Raw genomic sequence first — 12,631 nt, 5'->3', positions numbered from 1 at the left:
CTGCATACTACTTTTGGACAGTGGAAGCTGATAAGGCCACAGGGTTTGACAGACCTCAGTGACACACTGTCACTTGTCCCCATCCTTAAACACAACAAACTTCCCTCCCTCTAAAACCAAAGGAGGTCAGATCAACAGAAACCTAGAAGGAAGGCAGAAGTCAATTTTTCATTGGGAAAGCAGGAAGAGTTAAAGGAAAAAGAACCTTTAAAAAGAAGAATTCTCATTCTAAACAAACTTTTGAGGATAAAATAAAAAGAAAAATATCATACAGCATCTAGTAGTAACTGTGTGAGATGGATGAATACTTCACCAAGACAAAATCTAAAGCCACAATTAAGAAGGTGAAACAACACATGTGCACAGCACTGAAGGAATGATTTAGAGCTACTGACATCAACACAAGCTGTGCAGAGCAAAAATTAAACATGCTGCAATAATAATCTGAACTGCCCAATTAGGTTAAAAAATACATTTACCCTACAAATTAAAAAACCTCCTAAACCCCTCGAAGGCATTAATGCTGTTCACAGTGTTATTTGAGATGCAAATTAGGGACCTAAAGTTAATATAACACCAACAGAAGTTTCTATTATTCCTATTAATGGCTCAAGGGGAGGTGACAGTAAAAGAAAAGCCACAGCCCTGTTACATGAGGTCTCATTAGGACAGTACACGTTCTCCTTCATTTTTAATACCTTCACTTTAATGTAGAACTGGGCAAGTTAAAAATGTGATCTTCCATAATCCAAGAAAACTGGAGTGAATTAACAAATGAACAGCAAGCTGGTTGTCAAGGCTGGTTGGCTGAAGGGAGTCTTAAGGAGAAACAGGTAATCCTGTAAAAAAATGGAATTCAGATGCTGCCTTCCAGCATCATAGATCTCAGGCTAAAGCACACAACCAAAGGTATAGACAGTGGTGCTGCACTTATTTCTTCAAGTATTTCCTGTACCAGCTGTATGTTCCAATTCTGAAGCTCAGCAAATGCAGAAACAGCTTTCCTGGAGCTGCCCTCCCCACAATGACGTGTAGGGCTTGCTACACAGAGTCAGCTTTGCAAATGACACTGGCAATGAAAGCTCCAGGCAAAATACAGTTTGATTTCACACCCCTGGCTCTCTGCACAGACAGACCCACACACTGAAGAGCAGCTGCCATCACTGGCACTGGATGTCCCAAGCTCTGGGCCTGATACATCACTGACAACTCTCCCCAGTGCCTTCCTGCAGTTAAATCCTCACAGGAACTTAAAACAATGTTGTCAGATCAGGTTCAGAGCAATGATGTTCACATCAGAACCCTTGATCTTGCTGTTAACACCCAACCTGCAAAACATGGCAGCTGCATTTTACCAGAATACACTCAAGTTCAAACAGGAGAAAACCAATTATATTAGTTTTGTTTTTATAATTCAATAAACATCCTAATCGAAACATTTCATATTACCTTAAAGCACAATATTCAACTGCTTGCTTAAAAAAAGTGCTGTCAGTAAACTGAGAGCCATAACCCAGATAATGTATTTAGTAACAACCCTGCCTACTTCCTCTCCTCAACCTAAAAATTAGCAGCAACATGGCCTTCAGAAGTTATTTACACCCACTGCAAAGCAATAGCAGTTAGCTGAGCAGCTTCTTGCCAGCTTGCTAATGATATTATTCCCCAAAACAACCAAAAAAAGCCAAAACAGCACCAAATTTAGGAAAGGCTATGTTAAGAGTTGACAGTTACCTTCATTTCAGGTTTCTCTATATTTAACAGTACCAAAATATCCAGTTGGATCATAACAAAAAACTGTAGAGTAGACTTGAAAGGAGTTAAAAATATGCCACACCCCCCCCTTTTTTTTTTTACAGGCCTCCTCTTGAGTGCAAAGAAAATCCTTAAAGAAAACCATTTTCTGAAAATATGATTGTCCCAATTGCCCTAACAGAGTGTTTACAGTTAAGAGAAACCAACAAAGTGAAGGTGTTTTTTTTATTAAAGACTGATCACTGGATTGCAGTACTTCAGTGCTAAGATCTCTTTAAGGACACCAACTTCATGATAACCAAAAAGCAGATTATCCATGTAAAGGGCTCCCTCACAGGTGTACAGAGCCAAGGGATTAAAGCTTACCTCCCTACAAAGTATCAGACACTGCACTGACTTCAGGTACCTGCATTTCTAGCCATGAACTTCTTCCCTAGAATTGAACAGGGTTTCCTTATGCTGATTAACCCTCCCTTCAGGAGTGCTCATAAAGCCCTCCACAGGTTTTTGTGAGCAGTTTCACCCTCCCTGCCCCCAGTAAGGTTATATTACTTGCAGTATGTAAAGTAAAAGTTGCAGATAATTCCACAATAGGCAAGAATCCCTTGCACTTTTAAATAGAGTACCTGCAAGATCATTCTTACAAAATCTCAGGAATACAGTAATCAAAAAAGTCCAAGAAGTTTATTTCACAAAAATTAAAATTACAGTTTAAAGCAAGCAAAGTTTTGTCTAAAAAGAAAGCACAGAACTTGTGAGCTTGCAGGGGAGAGAGCAGTTCCCTGTTGCCAAAATACAAAATTTCTGTTTATATTATGACCATCAACATACACAAAAAGAAATGTAAATCATAACAAATACTAATATTTTCCACTCAAGGCTTAAGGAGACTTCTTACTAGTTTTTAAGGCAACTCAAAGCAGAACCACAGAAGACAAATTTTTATAACTAAACTCAAAGCCAGCATCAAAAAAGTGGAGGAGCAAGGCAAGAATTGTGTTTGGAAAGTTTTAAGTACACCATGATTCTAAAGGGAATAATCTATCAAACCACAGGAGGTGACTAGAACTGCCATCATCACTGCTAACACAAAGGAATGTAGATTGGGGGGAGGCAACAGAGGAAGGGGGAGAAAGCACAGAGAAGGGAAAAGAAGGAACTAAAAAAAGGGAGCCACAGTAATGGCTACCAGACTCTCAAGGAATTCCTAAAGGAAAGAATAAATCCTTCAAGGTTTTGTTTTAAATAAAGCAACCCATGCAATAAATTGCAGTCTTCTCAGTACAGTCAGGCTTTCAGTTTATCTGCCCACCATATTTTCATAAATATAGTTTTACACCTCTACTAAACTTCCAAAGCTTAACACAATGGCTACAAAGATAAGTATTTCTTCTCTCAGCCTCCTCATTCTTCTGAATCATAGTACCCTGCAGAAAAACAGCCTTTTGAAAGGAAGTAGGGAATTTGAACCATCCTGAATTTAAAATATCCCTTTACAATTATTTAACCAGCTTTAATTCCCCAGTTAAAAGGACAATAACTATGGGTTAGGCACTGGCAGGTAAAGGCCACTAGAGGACTGCCAGATTTCCACAGGAACATCCCAAAGGGTAACATCTCATTAGGGGGCTGATCTTGCACATCACTGTTTTGAGTTTGTGTCTAATAGGCAGCATTTACTTCCATATGATGAAGAGTAGCATCTTGCTATTGATGCAAAAAAACAGAGCTCATTAAAAACAGCAGACATGTTAATATGAACAGTATTTCAAGGAAATTCAAAATGAGTGAGTAGTGCACCCATTTTCTAGTTCAGAGCTCTATGAGATTATGTAGAGCTACTTAAAATGTATGTTTTAGTCTCCTGCCTCTGAGCACAATTCTTCCAGGCATTTTTGGAAGCTCAATAACTGAAAGGATACAAGTTCTCTGGGGTTGAACAAGCACACTGCACCTCCAATAAAACCAGATCAAGTAACATGCTTCATCAGGAAAGTTTCTGCTATTTAGCAAACATTTCATAAGCCCGACTAGAAGCAAGCAGGCATTCACAATTAAAACACACCCAGAAACGTTTCAGCTTGCCACAAGAGATACAAACTTACTGGTTCTTGCCAAAAATGGCAAATTTTTCTGACAAAAATATTTGCTATCAGTCAGGCAAGCGAACAGGAGGCAATGGAACAGTAAAGGCTCTAAGAACTGTTCTCAGGAGCTAATTTTAATGTAGGCACAGTGAACCAGAAAATGGATTTGACCAGCTGGCTCAACTCATCCCCAGGCACTCATGGTGAAAGCCAGGGACAGAATCCCCCAGTCCCTCTCAGCCTGCAACCCCAAAGCTGAGGTGCTGCTCCAAAGCTTCTCAATGCTGGGATGGGGATGCCCTTCCCTACAGGGGAAAAACCCTGAACTTTTCAATCCCTGAACTTTTCCATCCCAACCCCAGGGGCTCAGATCCCTGAACATCAACCCTGAGAAGCCTCCACAGGAGGTGCCTGCTCTATCTCTCAGGACCTGAGGCGACCTCCTGAAATAGCACCCAGAATTTCATCCACACATTTCCAGCAGGCCAGAAGACATTTAGTAAGCCAAACAAGCAGAACAAAGCCATGTTATTGCCTTGAGAAAAGCAGGGGAACACAAAGAGCCCATTCACTCGCCCACTGAGCCCAACTGGTCCTTACACTTCGGGGCCATAAACTACAAATCGACTTTCCTATTGCTGAGGCGAGGTGAAGGAAGAAAATAACCAGCGTTTCCACCCAGAAATCACTATGGAAGGCAGTTATTGTGGAAAAACAGGCACCTCCACAGGGGCAACCCTATCCTTGAGCCAGACAGGGGGGAATCGCCTCAAAATCGCCGGGGTACGTGCCTGCAGACATGTGTTTCCAGGGCAGCGGCACAAAGGAATGTCCGAGCCCCGCCGGGCCGGGCACCTTCGCTTTCCTTCCCGCACGGCCGGGCCAGGCCAGGCCCGGCCCCTGGGACACCCAGGGCAGCGCCGCGCACCGGCCCGGCCCCCGCCCCAGCAGCGCCCATTAACGCCGAGCACTCAATCTGGGGTTACGGGTTCGTGCCTCCCGGCGGGGCGGCCGCCCCCAGCGCCAGCAGCACCGGCGGAGCGGGGGGAGCGCGGCCCGGGCCGAGCACGGACAATAACAACACAACGCACAACATCCACACCGCTTTACCTATCTGCCGAGGTAACCGGAGGGATGAGCGGGCTGCAGCCCTGCGGCAGCAGGAGGTGCCGCTGCGGGGAAGCGCAGCCTCGGGGTGACACCCCCGCCCCGCAGGGTCCCCCGGGCCGCGCTCGCTGCCCCGCCCGCCCGGAGCTGCGCGGTGCGCACGGCCTCCCGGGCTCCGCCAAAGGCTCCGAGGATGGCTGGGCCGCCTCCCCTGTGCCCCGCACTGCCTGCGGGCCGACAGCGGGGCTGATGCCTGTTCGGTTGCTGCCTGCCTGCAGGGCTGTTATTACCTGTCCGGCTGTTACCTACACGGCTGTCACCTGTTACTCGCCCGACTGTTGTTACCTGCCGGCCACGCTCGTTGCCCCCCGCCCCGTGCCCCCCCGCACGGCAGCCGCCGGTACCTGCGCGGCCGTGCCGCCTCCCCTGCGCGTATGGACCGGGCTGCTGAATGGCAACCGAACAAAACACCGCCGGCCACGCCCCCTCCACCGCCCGCCCGCGCCCATTGGCCGCGCCGCCCGCCCGCCGAACCTTGACCCGCTCTGCCATTGGCCGGCGGCGCGGTTCGGCCCCGCCCACAAAGGGGCGGGGGGCGGGCGCTGCCCCGGTCGCGGCAGGGACGCGCAGCTGTGGGTGCCGGGTGGGGTGGGGAGCGCGCGCTGGACTACACCCCCCAGCAGGCCTTGCGGTGGCGCGCGGCTGTCATTGGCCGGGCAGCGCGCGTGCGGAGGGGCCAGGGGCGCGCGGAGGAGAAGACGCGCTACACGCGCGCGGGGGTGATGACGTCATCGCGTGCCCGGATGGATCCGCAAGGGGGATGCGCACCGTGCTCCTCCTCCTACTTTTCCTCATCTTCCTTCTCTTCTTCCTCATTTTCCTCTTCCTCCTTCTCTTCCTCCTCTTCCGATTTCTCTTCCTCCTCCTTCTGGCTCATGGCACCCTTTCTGCCTCTGCTCATTTTGCTCCTGGCCCAGTTGTGGATTCTGGTGCATGGGAAATTGTAGTGCATCTGCTTCCACGATCCTTGCCCGTATCCTTGGCAGGGATTTGACTCCATCCTTGGAATCAGCTTTTTTGTTCAAAGAATTCCCCATTGAAAACAATGAAGCCAAACTTAGAACTAATAATACTGTTTTATTTTTACTAAGAATGAAGTGACGGTGCCGTGTTCCCGAGCAGGCCGAGGCGCTGCCGCTGCTGGAGCCGGCCGTGTCCGTGTGCTTACACCGCCCTCTGCTTGCCCATTCCGGCCGTGTCCGTGTGCTTACACCGCCCTCTGCTTGCCCATTCCGGCCGTGTCCGTGTGCTTACACCGCCCTCTGCTTGCCCATCCCGGCCGTGTCCCTGTGCTTACACTGCCCTGTGCTTACCCATTCCGGCCGTGTCCGTGTCCCTGTGCCCACACCGCCCTCTGCTCGCCCATCCCGGCCGTGTCCGTGTGCTCACACCGCCCTGTCCTTGCCCGCTCCGGCTGTGTCCGTGTCCGTGTCCCTGTGCTCACACCGCCCTCTGCTCGCCCATCCCGGCCGTGTCCGTGTGCTCACACCGCTCTCTGCTCGCCCATCCCGGCCGTGTCCCTGTGCCCACACCGCCCTCTGCTCGCCCATCCCGGCCGTGTCCCTGTGCTCACACCGCCCTCTGCCTGCCCGCTCCCTGCCCGCTCCCTGCCCGCTCCCTGCCCGCCCCACACGCGGGCACTCAGCCGCCCGCAGCTCCGCTCGCCCCTCAGGAGCCGTTCCGTTCCTCTGGGAGTTTCTCAGAGGAGCCCGTGAGTCAGCCCGAGCGAGGAAGTGGGATGTGTTTGGACAACAATTACACCGTGCACTTGTCAGGGCAGAGGCTGCTTTATGTGGGTGCATAATCCTTAACGTCATGAGAAACCAAAGGCTGATTTACTGCTGCCCACAGGCCTGACATTACTGCGGTGCAGGTATTTCTTATTCACGGTAACTGTTATCAAGCTCTTCTGGCCCCTGTGACAACCATCTGTTGTTTCAGCCTTCTGCAACCTGTTCTTCTGTGTTTGCACATGGAGTGGTATTTCACTCACCTTTCCTTCGACCCACGAGTTTTTCAGCTGGATTTACCTTATTTCCCCGTGAGATTTCACTGAATTACAGGACAATGCTGCAAGAGATATCCGAGTTAACATCACGATGCAGAGTCTGAACCAAAATTGTATTCCTGGGAAATGTTTACTTTGGCTAGCTCACTTTCAAATTTGAACCTTAAGAGACCAATAAATTAAACCAAATTTTATTTTAAACAACATTACCAGGTTTTACTGCTGGTCTTCATCACTGTCCTCCCATCTTTTGCACTCTGTACAACCCCACAGTACTTTTTTCACATAGTTTTCCAAGATTCCTTCCCCTGATTATACAATGAATATTTAAATCAATGTTCTCGTTCTCTGTAAGATCAACACATACCTCTCTTCAGAAAGATCTTGCAAGCGATTACAGGTACACAGAAGAAAGTACACAACTTTCTCCCATTGCTCAGTCCTGGCTCGTGAAATGCTTTGTGATTGTGCTCATTTTGCTCCTGGCCTTATTGTGGATTCTGGTGCATGGGAAATTTTAGTTCATCTGCTTCCATGATCCTTGGCAGGGATTTGGCTCCATCCTGTAATCAGTTTTTGTTCGCAGAATTCCCCATTGAAAACAAGTTATCCCTGAAGCATAGTTGCTAAATCCTTATCCAAATTTAGAATAACAATTTTTTGTTTGTTTTTTAAAATGAAGTCATGATACAATTTGTCTTTCACAACCATTATAAGTATTCTGCTGCAGTAGAGCAGCTCAGGTGTGAGATTTTGATGTAACACTGGTTTTCCTTTACTTATGACTTTAACCATTTATGTAGCTTGCAAACATTTGTGCTTCCATGATACTTTCCTCCAGACTCCTGTACTATTTCTGTTTCAAGTAGGGTAAAACCAGAGGGAACTTTGTGTGTCTGAAATTGAAGTTTCTTGGTTGCAACTGTTGAGTCCAGGGCTGCAGCATTAGGGGAGGCACGTGAAGGGGGCACAGCTGCACTTCTCCAGCACCAGTGCTGCTGCTCTCAGCTTCCACAGGCTGGGCATTTCCATCTGGAGCAAAGCTTTGCAGGAATTAAACTGTCTTATGCATTAGATAAATCCCTGAATTTCTTTCTCTTCTTCTGAAATTCTTCCCTGATCTATCACTTTCCATTCTCCTCTCCAGCTTTATCTGTTTTTTTCCTAATGGCTCCAAACTGGCTTCTTTTGGGATGGAACTGCTTTTGCCTCTCTATTGTCCAAAACCACGTGGGAAGATGAGCCTTTAACTGGAGATGTTACAGAGGTGGTGCCTCCTATGATCCCAAAACTTATCATATAGTGGTCAACAAAAACAACATGACAAGGTGGGAGAGAAGAGTGAGTGATCATGTCTGAGACAGGGCAGGTGGTAGCTCTAATCAATGTCACTCAGTATTCAACCAGAGTCTTCTTTTGTTTTATACCCAAGAGTAAAGCCCTGGCAGGGATCCAGTTTATAATTCAGATCTTGGTAAACACAGACCTAAATTTCCCTCATGACAAGGTTCGATAGTAATTGTCTAGCACTTTAAATATCTAATTACAAACATGCTACCACATGGTAAAGTGGCCCGTGTCTGTTCACTCAACTGTGTGTCTTCAGGAAGGACCATCTGTTTCCAACAAAACAGTGAGACACAAATGTAGGCAGGTTTCTAAATTAAAAAGAAAAAAAAAACAGATAGAGGAAAGAAAACAAACTAAAGAGAGACACAAAACTGTCTTTACAATAAAGCACAACTGAAATAGGTGCAATCAGAATGGCCCTCAGGAGACAGTTTTCACCTAGGGAACCGATGGATGGCATGGCTGCTCTAAAATGTCCTTCTGAGCATTATTTTATGCACCTAAACTGCTGCATTAACAATATGGAAGTCTTCACTACAGGATGAGTTTGGTCCATCTCGACCCCTCATTTCCATGAAGAAATAGCAGCTGCTCTGACCTCCTGTCTCCACATTCAGGTCATGGATCCAGGTATTCAAGAAAGGGAATGTTTTCACCTCCTTAGAGCGTGGCAGATAGACAGGAGTGACACTCTGGCGTTGCCTCTCGGGCAAAAACAACAGACAGACCTGAACGCTATGGGTGTGTGTTAGAACTAAGCTGCTGCCTATCTAGGCAAATTACCACCTAAGATTAGGAAGGGAAGCAGAGGAGACTGTGCAACTCAGTTCTTTTTTTGTTATTATTTTCATACTGTTTGTAGATAAGGAGCCCAGCAGCTATTTGATGTAAGGTCATGAAGTGCAAAAATAGTTCACACACTCTGTAACGTGCACAACTGCTCGTAAAGGTCAGATGAGCATTTCCAACACTATTTCAAACTGATTGCAAAGTGTTTTGCTGTGGACACTGATTAGGTCAACACCAGTACCCCAAAACTTAGTGTATTTACTGCATGCAGTGTTCTTTTACCAGTGAATTACAGAAGCAACAAACAGGTTGGGATAGGAGATCTCAGCTGGGATAGCAAGTGTCAGGTAAATTTACCCCAAATCATGCTGCTTCTCTTCTTGTAGCAATCACTGTTGGCCATTCATCTGCTTCCCCATAAAATATATAAAAAATATAGTGGCAAAGGGGCCTCTGTTTTAAAGACACATTTATGAAGGCCTGTCAGAAAGAGTCCAGATCCAATAAAATCCTTCACTGATCCTGTTTCCCTCAGGGTCACTTTGCACTCCCCCTGAGGAGCAAGAGGGCAATGTGGATTCCATCTCCCAGCCCAGGGAGAACCCATGCAAGGGGTGAAGAAAGACACTGGACTGACTCTGGAGTCTGACACACAGCAGGTACAGGAGACACTGCTTGGGGATTGAGTTCACTGTCACGTTCTTCCTGTTTTGAGGGGATGTTTGAGCATGGCTGAGCCCATCAAAGCTGCTCTTCACACTTCTCCATTCTCTCTGCTGAGTGGTTTCACAGCTTCTGGGCACAAGAGGAAGTTCTGCCACTGATTATATGTATCAGTTTTTGGGTTTAATGTAGACCTTGCTCAGACAGCTCAAATAGATGAAGTTATTCTATAAGGTACCTTGCCTTACATTCACAAGCTTGCTGTAAATGAGATAAAGCAATAAGAATGCTAAATAAATAAGCTGGAACTGAGAAGCAGAGCAGTGTTCAGCATCAAAATCTGAAACAAGCAGAGGGCTGACATCCAGGGATATTAGAGTCAGGGGTCTCTCACATACCGCTACGAGCTGGCTGGATATTATGTTCCTTTTTAACTCTTTAAAAGATTTTGAAAATGTTGAGTTAATCATGACCAGATCAGTTTTCATTGGATTTCATGGAAGGGTGACTCCATCCCGTGCCCCCTGCACACAGCTGACTTTTCCTACACCTAGCCTTTCACCTCCATTACCTGTTATTCCAGCTACACACTTGCCTGTTTCTTCTTACATGGAACCAACTGGCCAGGATATATTTCCTTTTTCAGGGTATGAATTAGCCACTGGATTCCAAAAAGGACCAATCAAGCTCCATGTGCTGAGCCAATACAGCATTGTTCAGCTTTTCACTGCAGTCCCTGAGGAGCAGCCCCACTCCTGAGAACTCTAAACCACTAAGAGTTCAGCCAAAGCATCTTCTGCCTACTCAAGTTTCCAGTCCTTCCTACATACGTTTCCAAGTGCCTTGTTCTTTTTGCTGTATGCAGCACTTCCTTCCTAGACTTTCCAACACTTGTCTGATTTTCCAAAAGGCTTGTTCATCTCTTGACTGAGCTTTTTCTCAGCCCAGAACTTTTCCCCAGCTTGTGTCTCCTTAAAAAAGCCAGGGGCAGCACAGGTGCATCAGGTATGTCCATCCTGCTGCTGGAGTTCTCAGATTTGCAATTTTTCTGCAGAGCTCCTGCAAACTCCTCCAGTGATTGCCAATAAAAGGCATAGGGAAGGCATATAACTAACAAATAAATTTGATTAATAAGCTATGTAAAGCCCACTCTGTACAACACATCACACTTGTGATGGTTCACCATCCTTAATACAGAATATCTGTATGAGCCATTTCATCTGCTTCTCATTTTTTATGAGTTGAGGTTGGGGGGTTTTTTTGTTTGGTTTGGGCTGGTTTTGGTTGGTTTTGCTTAATTTTGTATTTTTGTTGCTGTTGGTGGTTTGTTTATTTGTTTGTGGGTTTTATTGTTTTTTGTTTTGTTGTATGGGGGGTTTTGTGTGGTTTTTTGTTGTTGTGCAGGTTTTTGTTTGTTTTGTTTTGTTTCATTTTGGTTTTTTGCTTGTTTTGTTTCATTTTGGTTTTTGTTTCAAGAAGATGGTAGTTAGCCCTGTTGGGTAATTTTCTGCTTTTACTTACCCAAGAATCTGAGAGAGTAATTAGCAAATTAATTTTCCTGGGGAAGCACACTGGATAAATATTTTGTTAGTGTTAGAATTGTTTATACCTGCATAGATATTATTTTCTTTTATTCTGCCTCAAACTTGGCATGAAGTGATAAATGTGCAGTGGGCAGTGTCACAGTGTCACGCCTTTTACCATCTCTCAGGAAACAAAGATCTTTCAAACATGAAACTTCCCTGGAGAACAAAGTGATTGCAAGCCAATAATATCTGTATGTCACTTCATCTCATTCCTAAATTGACTGTGGTTAGATAAAGCAGGGACTATTTTAATCCTCAAATCAAAACAGGACTATAGGGATGAATTTTCCTTGTGTTTCAGCCAAGCAGAATGATATGTACCCAATATTTTAACCATGAATTCTTCACATAGATTTGTGCATAGTAATTGTGGGGGACATTCAAGTATTGAAGGGTTTTCTCTTGCATCTTGTATTTCTGGCTAATTTCCCATGCAGAAAGCACAATCCCATCCCACCCTGACCCCCTCACTGCTGCTGCAGTGCTGTCCAGCCATGTCCTTTAGCCACACGAGCCTCCTCCTCCTCCTCCTCCTAACTCTGATGGCTCTGTTTTTGTGCTCTATTTTAGTTGTAGCAGCCACAAACTCCCCATCTTTTCATTCAAAGCCCTTCACAGCCTGTTGTGCCTCTGTGTACCTTTGACTAAAGCAAAGGCTGTCCTGCCTCTGGAGCCCCCCAGACACTCTGAGCTGCACCACTGTGACCTCTACTCACCTCAGCCCTTTGCATTTAACAAAGGTACTCATATATTAAGCCCAAAGGTTTCAATTAAACTAAAGCATTTTCATTCTCAGGAGAGTAACCTGTGTTTCACAAGCAGAAAACAAGAGTGATCACCATGGCCTGAGGCTTTTTTATGATGACCTGAATGATTCAGGGGGTCAGCCAGGCCTCTGGCTGTAGAGGAAAGGGATAAAAAAAGACAAATGAATCTTCATGTCCGTTCTTCCCTGACTGGGAGGTAAATGTCTTCCTGACCCCCAATCAACCCTGTGCAAGGGAGCAAGAGCCATCCATCAGTCCTGTAGAAAGAGGGGTTTCCTCAGCACCTCCAAGCACTCACATAAATTGTTCTGTGTTTTGAACTAGGAGACATCTAGGATGTTTCTGAGGAAGGGAGGAGATAATATTGGAACTAGTACATTTTAAAATCTGTTTTAATGAAACTTGGTGTCTTTTGAATGTGTTTCAAGGCTGACTGACTAAGATGCAAGTTCTGGCTGA

At 45.9% G+C, this 12,631-nt stretch overlaps 1 protein-coding gene across 1 annotated transcript in view; it reads right to left on the bottom strand.

Moving 5' to 3' along the window:
* The window catches only part of FAM53A (family with sequence similarity 53 member A), a 68,895-nt gene extending 63,459 nt beyond the window's left edge, over positions 1-5,436 (bottom strand). The window contains exon 1 of the mRNA XM_033061114.1: positions 5,354-5,436. The gene's annotated coding sequence lies outside the window, so the exon portion shown is untranslated. The remainder of the gene's footprint in view (positions 1-5,353) is intronic.
* Positions 5,437-12,631: the final 7,195 nt, after the last annotated feature.

The sequence above is a fragment of the Catharus ustulatus genome, chromosome 5 (assembly GCF_009819885.2).
Source record: "Catharus ustulatus isolate bCatUst1 chromosome 5, bCatUst1.pri.v2, whole genome shotgun sequence".
Classification (NCBI taxonomy): Eukaryota; Metazoa; Chordata; class Aves; order Passeriformes; family Turdidae; genus Catharus; species Catharus ustulatus.
The sequence above is the reverse complement of the archived record's forward strand: the minus strand, read 5'-3'. Positions and strand labels throughout refer to the sequence as shown.